Source organism: Hemicordylus capensis, chromosome 4 (genome assembly GCF_027244095.1).
Source record: "Hemicordylus capensis ecotype Gifberg chromosome 4, rHemCap1.1.pri, whole genome shotgun sequence".
NCBI classification, from domain to species: domain Eukaryota; kingdom Metazoa; phylum Chordata; class Lepidosauria; order Squamata; family Cordylidae; genus Hemicordylus; species Hemicordylus capensis.
In genome coordinates, this window is record NC_069660.1 from 141,897,773 (window position 1) to 141,908,092 (window position 10,320).

A 10,320-nucleotide genomic window follows, 5' to 3' on the forward strand; every position below is an offset into this window, starting at 1 on the left:
GAACTGTAAGTTCTGCCCCAACCAGATCATCATCACTAAGAGTGCCCATTGCTTGTTCATGAATAAGGAAGACTTATTCCTTCTCCAAAACAGGGAATTGGAACTGTCAAAACTGACAGCCTCAATGATCTTGATAAGTGGGTAAGCAAATACAGTTAGTCAAGACAGACAGCTACAACAGAACCAGCTATTGTAGATATGTGTGGCAATAACAGACTATTAAGTTTCTTTATGACTGTTCCATTTCATACACTATTTAGAACTAGATCTCGTTAGCATGTAGAGCAAATAACCAAAATGGGATCCAGAGAATCTTCAGATTCTCTAGAAGAATGAAGCACCTCTTCTTAAATTATGCCCTTCTTGTGTAGATGGCTGGAAACTTGCTCTTTATTTATCTCAAAATTACCACATTTATTCTGTCCACTATTCCCTTATTACACAATTTCAAACTTTTCTTCACTGGTTGTACACATCTGGTCACAAATTGGCTTATAATAAATTATCTCTTGTGAGTTTATCTCTTGGGTGCAATTTATCAAACCCAGTCCTTATAAAGTCTAGTCTACAGTAATAAATACAGGATTTTTACATAGACAAAGCTTGCTGGATTAGTCCCTTGGGCACAATCCACCAGGAAGTTTCTCTGTGTGACCCAATTGGAATGAATAGGAATTCAGCTATGCTCTTGTGCAGATTTCATTTACTTCAATAAGGCTTAAAAAGAAGGATTTCTCAGTGGATTCTGTACTCAGTCTGTAATTATGAATAGCCTCTGGTTATTAAATAATCAAAGCCATGATGCTATTTCCAGTGCTGGAACTGGCAGTTGGTTGAGATGGGCTTCATATTAGGTTAGGAGAACATCTGATCCTGCTCATTTTGGAGGTTTCCTGTGACCATTCTGTACAACATAATTACATTTTAAAAACTGCATACTTGTCACCAAAGAGAAACCATTTTTCTTGTGACAACTGTAGATAGTGTTGGTTCCCCCCACCCCCAAGAAAATCATATTTCATTGCATTTCATAACCATTGCTATCCATATCATTGTTCTAATTTTATATTACATATAAATTCCTGCATTAAAATCCTAAAGCAATCCTAAAGACAATAGTCAGGGTTGGTGGGAACTGTCCTGAAACAGTAGCTGGGGGGCTGAAGTTGTGCAGCCCTGCCCAAAATCAAACTTCCCCTTCTGCATCAGCATCCCATTCCCTTCCAGAGGCAGCTTCTCTACAAAATCAGGCTTCAAGGCATTCAGGTTGTGGGCAGAGAAGCTCTGTATGAGCCTCCTGGAAAGGAGAAGTCTATCTTGAGCTACTTCTTGAGCCTCTCAGAACATCTCTTGGCCCTGAGTGGACTGGCTAAGAGAGCCTTTTCTCTGGCTGGGCTTGATCCAGAGACCTTTTTATCCAACTGCAACAAAAGAACATTCAGAGCAAGACCATTTCATTCTCTTTTAAAGCAACCCCCCTTTCCCTATGCAGCATGTTATATTACTATTTTATTTCTACATACGATTTAAACAGTTTTAATTTTATTTACAATAAATATGCAACATGTTTTATTGAAATTTAGCTCTATATCTTATGTGAAGTCCCTGGCCAGTCTGCTTCTCAGTCTCCTCAGCTGTCCCTTCAGTGCCTTGAGGTTCTGCAGGCATTCTTGGCAGCTGTGGACACCTCTTTGGCCTGGAACAAAAGAAAAGAAAAGAAAAACACAGGGTGAAGGGGCCCATCCTCCACAATGACAGTACCTGCACTGACTTCTTGCCCCTTCCATGCCCTGCACAGACTCTTCATCCTTGCCTTGATAAACCTTCCATGACTATGTCCCATCCTGTTGCTCTACACTGACCCCTCTCGCTGATAGTAATTGCCTCCCCTTTCTGCCTTGGTTAACCAGCGGGGACATAGCATGGGATTGTGGGTGAGGTGGGCCACCCAAGGAAACAAGCAGGCAATGAAGAGGAATACATTGCATAGCACTGGCAAGACAGACCTTTCCAAATACGTTTCAGAAGACAGTCCCATGGCTGGGCTCCATCTGCTGTACATACAAAATGCAGCTGCCTTCTACCAAGTCATACCCCTGGCTCTCTTGGCCCTACTCTGGCTGGCAGCCACTAGAAGATTCCCCAAAGTTACTCTTCCAACGTAATACTATTCTCAAAATACTCAATGTATAGGGGTGCTCTCTCAAGGCTGCCATATATGGCTCTAGAAATCATATATGGCAGCTCAAGAGAGCACCCCTTGAGGGACCTTCTGTACCTAAATGGGTGAGATATGGGTGCTCAAGAAAAAGAGGAACATATATAAATAACATTTGAGCCCCATACACTGAATTTCCATTCATGACAAGCAGTGGCACACCGAGGTAGCCTGGGTGCCCAGACCACCCCCATGGCAAGACCCCCCCCCACGAGCCCCCCTCTGCCATGAGCCCCCTACACCACGAGGCCAAACTGCTGATCTTGTCAGTAATTCTAGCCATAATGTGTGCGCTCAGGGGATGGGGTGGTGGTGAGTTGAGCAGGCATCCCCCCATGGTGGCGGCAGTGGGTGGAGTCGGAGCGGCCACTGGGCCTGGCCATTAAGCCCAGTTGCCCTTGAGAACTGCAAGGTGCTCCAGCACAGCAGCAGTGCAGCTGCTGCTGGTAAGATGAGCTGCCACTGATAAGATTACCACTTGACCCCCCCCCCCACACACACACTCTTTCCAAGCCCTCGATGCTTGTAAAGGGGAATCCTTACCAGATTCCCCTCTACAAGCATCCCGAACCAGACCAAACAGGTTTGACGCGGTTCAACCTAGTTCATCTGCACGAACTAAACCAACAAAACGGTTCATGGACTGGTGGTTCAGTTCAAATTCGGCTTGAATTCTAACCGAACTGCACTTTTGTTTTTGTGCACACACCTAAATAGCATCCTTAAAATAAAAAATTAAAATAAAAAAGCTATCTGAGGCAGTCTGCTTCTATCAGAGGGAAGCAAATGACCGAGCCTTCTCTGTGGTAACCTTCTGCTTGTAGAATGCTGGAGAGGTCTACCAAGCCAGCTCAGTTTCAAAAGGTTGGCAAAATGTTCCAAGAAGCCTTTGGTGAGAGAAGGAATGAGGCCTTTATTCCATGACTGAGCCAGGGAAGATTTTTGTTTGTTTGTTTCAATCTGCTGGATTTTTATTTTTTTTAGTCTGCTGGACAGGTTTTTCTTTTTTCTCTTTGCAGCTGCTGCTTTACTGTGGATTTGTGGTTTATATGTTTATAGGATATTAATTTATATTGTTTCATTTTGCTTTATTGGCTGGGAAAGCATTCTCTACCGCGTCATCTGTTCTTAGTCACTCTGTGGGCTCTGTGTAGGCGTGTTTGATGAGGTAGCTTTAAAGCAAGGCAAAATATGAATTTCCATAATCCCACCAGACTATTATGCCTGAGCTAAGAAATTTCACTGTAAGGGTGCCTGTCTAATGTTTTGTCCATCCTCAGGTTTACAGATGCTCAAACTGGTTAATCCATGTAGATTAATTTCTTTTGTGGCATGCATTTAATATTAGAAATCCTCTATTATCCTAGACAATGAGACATTATAGATTATGGCAGGAGAGGAGATTTTAAAAATGCCTCTTAATTCCAAAAGTGTACCTTTGCTTGGTAACAGGCTGCATTTTTACACTGTACATTGAATATGTTGAAAAAGCTGATTGGTACCTTTTAAATACCAAAATGATTTTACATGATCAACAACAACTTGATGAAAATGTTCCTTTATGGAAGCAAAGAGCTATGAACATTCATAGGGCTAGTGGAAAGTGTAATCCACCCTACAGATCTGATAAAATGATAGTTTCCCTCCCCCTCCCCCCATGTTTTCAGTGTATAGAAGTCTCTTTAAAACAGCACCTGTGGCAATACAGGTAGAACTCATTATCTGCAGTTTCAATATTCATGGATTTGCGTATCTGCGGTTAAAAATAATGCACCAACCTTGATATTCGTGGTTGGTTGTCCTACATATCCAGCGTTTTTGGTGCAAACATTCCATACCCATATATAGCTGTGCTCTTCCTGCACGGGCTCTGTGGGTAGTGAAAGGAGTTTGTAGGAGCTTGGAGGGGTCTTTTCAGGGTATTTTAGGGGGTTTTTTTTGCTAAAAGAAATATATAATTTCTGAACTTTTGGAAGCAGAGTGGAGGCTTGGTATTGTCAAGTAGCCTTAGGGAGCCTTTTAAAGCCATTGTTTTTTGCTTTTCTTGCCTTTGTGGTTTGTGCTTCTGTAGAGGTTTCCCAGGCTTGTGTGAGCCTGAGTCAGGCCATGCAAGGTCCCAGAGGCCTCCAAAATGGCTGCCATACAAGAGAATAGGCTCAGAAAGGGCCAAAGATGCCCAAACCAGGTGATTTCTAATAGAATGAAGGACAGCGGGAGGAGGGGGAACCTCTGAGGACCCCCCGCCACCTTGGAGAACCCCCCCAGAGGGGGTGAGTTAAAAAAAGGAAAAGAAATTTTAAAATATGTTTGTCTGAACCCCCCTGAACTGAACCAAATGTGTGTGTGTGTGTGTGTGTGTGTGTGTGTGTGTGTGTGTGTTCCAATGGGGCCAAAACCAAACTGGCCCAGTGTGGTTCAAGTTCAGTTTGAACTCAAACTGAACCAGGCCAAGTGGCTTTGTGCACATCCCTATGAACAAGTGTCTCCTTCATGAAGTCTTACTGCAAACAACGTGGCCATCGGAGTCCTCCTGGTGCAGGACAATGCCCCAGACACCCCGAGGCCCTGCAGTTTGCACACCTGGACCTGCAGACTGCCTTCTTGCCACCCAAAACCACTTTGTTGATCTAGATCTGATAGCGACCTTCAAGTCTTATGACACCCAACAGACCTTTGGGAGGCTGCTAGATCTGATGGAGGAGGTCAATCACTCTCTGGAGGCCGATCCCTGCTAGAAGGGCTATAGCATTGATGACGGCATCAAAAACATTACAACATCCCTGTCAGACATAAAGTCTCACACAGGGAAGACAGTGTGGGGGAATTTGTGGCCTGGTACCGTCACCTCTTCACCCACTGCAGCTGTTCCATCTTTGGCAGATGAGGTGCAGCACATTGCCAGCTTTGCATGCACTCTTGGCAGTGAAGGCCTGGGAGACACTGAGGCACAGGAGGTGCAAGAGTTCACTGTGAAAGAAATGGAGAAGATGATCAAGACAGCTCCTGAGAGTGAGGGAGAAGAGGAGAAGGAGGAAGACACACTCACCAAGCCCTTCACTGTGCAAGGGCTCTCCGAGATTGTCCAGCTGGGGACTGCATTGTCAGTTTTTGAGCTTTGTCCCCTGATGGAGCAGAACATCAACTTCAAGCGGCAGTTGGAGGCTGCTTTGCAACCATACAAAGATACCTACAGGGCTAAGCAAAGCAGTGCAAAATCATCAAGCATAAGAACTTGTTTCTCCAAGGCCACTAGTACATCCACCGCTGTTCTCAATATTCCAGAGAGGAGAGGGACACTGCTATCAAACCTTCTCTCATCTTCTTTTGTCATACCGCCTCCCCGTTTGGTCTCTGGGAATGCCAATATGGGCCTGAAAAAGTTCTGGTACTGCCTAGGAGACCCCCAACCATATAGTTTGGGCTGAAAGGGGGGGGCTTTATTCCTAACAGTAAAGTCTTGAAGAGCCTTTTGCCCATGCTTTGGCTCACATGGAAGACAGTGAATGGGGCTAACTCAGCCTTTCCTCAGTTCAAAAGATTGAACCTGCTGCAGTCATGTTGCTGCCTCGTATGTACAGCCAGAGGGGAGAACACTTGGAGAAAGCACAGCAGAAGGGGGATGGCAAGGAGGCACATGAAGGTGCACCATGGCTCCCAGCAGCAACAAGCCAGCTGCACTGCTTCCAAAACAGAGAGTCACACTTGGCCATCAACCTCCAAACCACCCTGGGACATGGAGATTCCTGCCAGGCAGTGGTGGGATACAGAAATTTCACAGGGGGTGCCATGTGGAATGGCACCCCCTACTGGATCTGCCCTGGGCAGAAACTAAGTTTGTGCAGTTGGGCATATGGAGTTTAATAAGGATGTTGGTTGCTTCCTGAGAAGAAACAGAGGACAACTCTCTGCAGCTGACTCACTGCAGGAACAACTCAATGCAAATCTCTGACAAACACTTCAAAGCAGTTCCCTGCTCTCTCTTCATTCTCCAACAAACCCGATAGTGCCCCACGCTTCAAAGCAGTTCCCAGCTCTCACTTCGCAAACAAACAAACCCGATGGTGCCCTGCACTTCAAAACAGTTCCCTGCTCTCTCTATAGGGATGGGAAGTGGGCAAAGGAGGTGCAAAACAGCCTGCTCCTGCCAGCAACCAGCGGACATGCAATTATTACTTTATTTGAATTTGAATTTAATAGGATGTCTCCTCCTACCTCTGGGGTACAATACATCAGAAGGCAGCTCAAAAAAATGGTAAACAAACCCATAAACAGTTATATGAAAATATTTGGTCCAACATGCTAAAACACAAATGATAAGAATCAAGTTAAACTTAAAACAGGGGATTAAAAACAAAGTAAATTAAAAGCCTAATTAAAGGTCAACATTTGTACAGCCCTCTTGAATGAGGGGAGGGACTAGACTAGCATTTTGCTAGTAATTAATAAGTAGCCACATTAAACAAACCACCACCACTTATAGGCCCATATGACTGAATGACTATAACCCCTCCCCCCATTATCATAGATTTTGCATACAAATCATTTGTGTAAAAACAGTTATAACCAAGCAAACACTGTAAATTTAGACATAAGAATGACCGCCAACTATGAAACTGTAAGTCTTCATATACAGCCCCCAAATTTGGAAAACCCACACCAATTACAAGGAGAGCCAAACACTAGCATGGAATTCCATAGTGCAATAAAATGCTTGTGAACCCTCCTAACGGGCCGAGGGGGGGTTTCAGTCCGGGATCAGACCAAATAGGGGGTGGTTCGGTTTGACCTTGAACTGTTGAACTGAACCGGTTCAACATTGAACATGTTTGACATCAAACCTGTTTGCACACCCCTAACAGTGCATTCTTTCTGCTTCATTCATCAACCACTTGAGAGACTTCCAGTGATTAGTTGTTCGAAAATGAGGCTATTTTACTAGCACATCATAGGCTGGAATGTCTCTCTCTCTCTCTCTCTCTCTCTCCCTCCTCCTCCCCACCCCCAAGATTGGCTCCTTTTGACTGACTCCTGTAGGGAATATCCATGCAGTGTATTTTGCAGGGGGGCTCACTGGTCTAAAGTCTAAAGTGGTAGAATTCCATGAAAAGAGAGAGAAAGAGAGAGAGAGAGAGAGAGAGAGAGAGAGTAAACCCTCTTGATCTGTTAGCTGGAAGATTTAAGCACAGATCCTGGTAACCTCCCCTTTAGCCTACTATAATGCACTCTGCATGGGAGTACTCTTGAAAATGCCTCAGAAACTTCTTAATTCTTTAAGAAGTCAGAAACTTTAATTCTTCAGTCAGGCTGCCTTTAAGAAGAGCTTGGAAACTGTAACTGATCCAGAATGCACCTGCAGGAATACTAGCAGGGACTGGCCATATTATTGCTAGACAGCAACTACTGTACTAACTCCCTATTAGTTTCTTGGTCCAGTTCAAGAGGGAATTTTTGACTTTTAAAGCCCTAAACAGTCTGTGACCAATGCATCATAAGGACTGCCTGCTCCCATCTGAGCCCACCCATACGTTCAAATTGCCTCTGGAGTTCATGCTGGTTACATGGGATAGATCCTCCCATGAGGAGTATAGAACATATCAGATGTGGAGCTGCCTCTCCAGGGAGGCTTGCCTTGCATCCTCCACTTAGGTGCAAACTATTCTCTTTTGGAGGGTCTTTAGGAGACTATATAATCTTTTGAGCTGTAGGGATGCTGTTTTTTATGCTTCTATTTGTTGCCTTCTTGTAGTTTATAAAAAGTAAAATTATAAGTAAAATAAAGTTTAAACCAAGTCTGTCTTATTGCTGTGGGCGAATTCTAGGTTTATTACTTTTTGTGGACTGTTTTTAATATTATTCATGTATTATGAAAATTTATGTACTGTTTTTCAACCAAAAAAAAAGTCACGATGCAGTCTACATAGCAAAAGGAATTAAAAAGATCTGAATGTTGTATCTGAAATGTGCCTGGTTCCGAATGTTGTATATATATATTTGATATTGTTTTCACTTTCTTATGATTTTAATGTTGGTTGTTAGCCAACATGTGAGTCTGAAAGAGAAAAGTGGGATAGAAATATAATATTAGAAGTATTGTTACTTCAGGTAACTACTACTGTAAAATTAGTGGTGATTCCTGAGAATGACTTTTTCTGTTGTAATCTCAAGATCATGGAATGACTTCACACACACACACACACACACACACACACACACACACACACACACACACAATCTGTCAGACCCAGGAACTTAGTCTAGATCTTCTATTCTTACCCAAATAACCCCATAATATTCTATGGGGGGTTAGGATGATTGTTTTTAATCACTCACTTGCCCATTTCTTTTGTGGGTTGGGTGATAGGTAGCACCTATCATGCCCTACCACCCAACTCACATTGGTGTCCCAAACAAACTCTGGAGGGGAGAGGAAATAGCAAAATCTGGAGAGAGGGGAGGTGAGCACCAGTCAGGTACCCGCCCACCTGGAAGAAAGAGAAGAACCCAGGCAGAAAAAGGAAACACACTGGGCAGGCCGAGCACCAGACAGTAGTCACAGCACATGAACCTGCAAAAATAAAAATTCAGTCCAATGCAGACACACAGACAGCAGCAGCAGCAGGGAAGTGCAGCTTGGAACTCTGGTGGTGATGGGGAGAGCAGCACTGGGAGCTAGCTAGCTACAAGCAATGAGCTTGTGGGGAGGATCCAAAAGTAATAAGCAGGCTGCTGCTGGTAAAATTTTAAAATAATTAGTGGGGGGTGGGATGAGCACAACACACCAGTTATTAAAGCCACTGGGGGCTGGCCACAAGTAAAAACAATCCAAATAAAATAAAATTTGAAGCAGCACCCATTTCAAGCCACTGGTGGTGCTGGTACATTTTTTTTAAAAAAGGTATTAAAAAATAAAGCAGTTGTTGGCACTCCATATTTCAAGGGGAAAAACAGAGATACAGATAATAAGCCCATCAGGCACTCTCAACTCACTGGGGGCCAGGTACGTCCAGACCACCACCACACTCTGCTCTCAGTGCTGCTAAAGTATTTCTCTGATCCTTCCGACTCTCTTGAGGCACAAAAGTAATGTCCCTTTTTGCTTCCAAGCAGCCCCTTAAATCACTCCTTTGGCCTCCCCGCTCCCTGCTCCTTCACCCCAGTCAATGGGTGCACAGTTGCCCATGCCAACACGTGATTTGAATGAAAACAAGCCAACCTAGAAGCAAGGAGATCTCAAGCCAATTGGAAGCCAGTGCCAGAAAAACAAACATCAAGGACAAAACATAGAGACAAATGGCGCCTAGGACACAAATCACATGTATTGATTCACGATGAATAGAGGCTGATTTGATTTTACCTCAAATCAGTCGCTCCACTTTAGTGGGGATTCAATTCAAGGCTGAATTAGAGATTTATCTTCCATTCGGCATGAATGAAATTGTACATCCCTACTGGCTTGGCTTAATCAGACTCTTGGAGGCGTTTGCCCAGTATTGTAATATAAACAAACTTTCCATTAAGTTTGATAAATCAAAGATTTTGGTATTTTCAAATTCTAGGAAAGTTTATAAATAGAGGATCAACCAGACCAGTATAGAACAGGTCACCAAGTTCAAATACCTTGGGATCTATTTCCAATCCAACCTGAACTAGAAATCACAGCAGTTATACATTATCTCCCTGGCATGTAACACACAATATGCCTTTTTGTGCTTTTTTAATGGAAAAGTTGACCAATTTATACTTATGGCCTTGTGAATATTTCGAGCCAAGATTGTGGCTCAAATGCTCTTCGGAGTCGCTATCTGGATCCAAAGGGGTCCATTCGGATAGCGAATTGATCCAATCTAGATTCCTTAGAGCCATTTTCAGAGTTCCCAAATGTGTATCTTATGCTGCTATATGTTTGGAGACCCGCTCTTATCCAATCTCCTGTTTAGCTTGGGAGGCCTCATTGACACGCTGGCTTAAACTCTGTTTGGACCCTCAGAGACCTTCATATATTCAACATATCTGGAGAGACACCTTCCCTAATCCATGGTTGTCTGTTGTCACCAACAAATTGTTGGGCATGGGGATTTCTCCCTTTCACATTTTCTCCTTGG

General features: G+C 43.7%; 1 long non-coding RNA gene across 2 annotated transcripts; it reads right to left on the reverse strand.

Moving 5' to 3' along the window:
- Window positions 1-686: 686 nt before the first annotated feature.
- Window positions 687-5,423, reverse strand: LOC128324436 (uncharacterized). 2 transcript variants are annotated; one of them, XR_008306856.1, is made up of 3 exons: window positions 5,265-5,423; window positions 5,064-5,185; window positions 687-1,696 (listed from the first exon to the last, which is right to left on the reverse strand). It is a non-coding gene; the product is annotated as an uncharacterized LOC128324436 (long non-coding RNA). The 2 variants fall into 2 exon arrangements; XR_008306855.1 differs by having other exon boundaries at window positions 5,058-5,185.
- Between the last annotated feature and the right edge of the window lie 4,897 nt (window positions 5,424-10,320).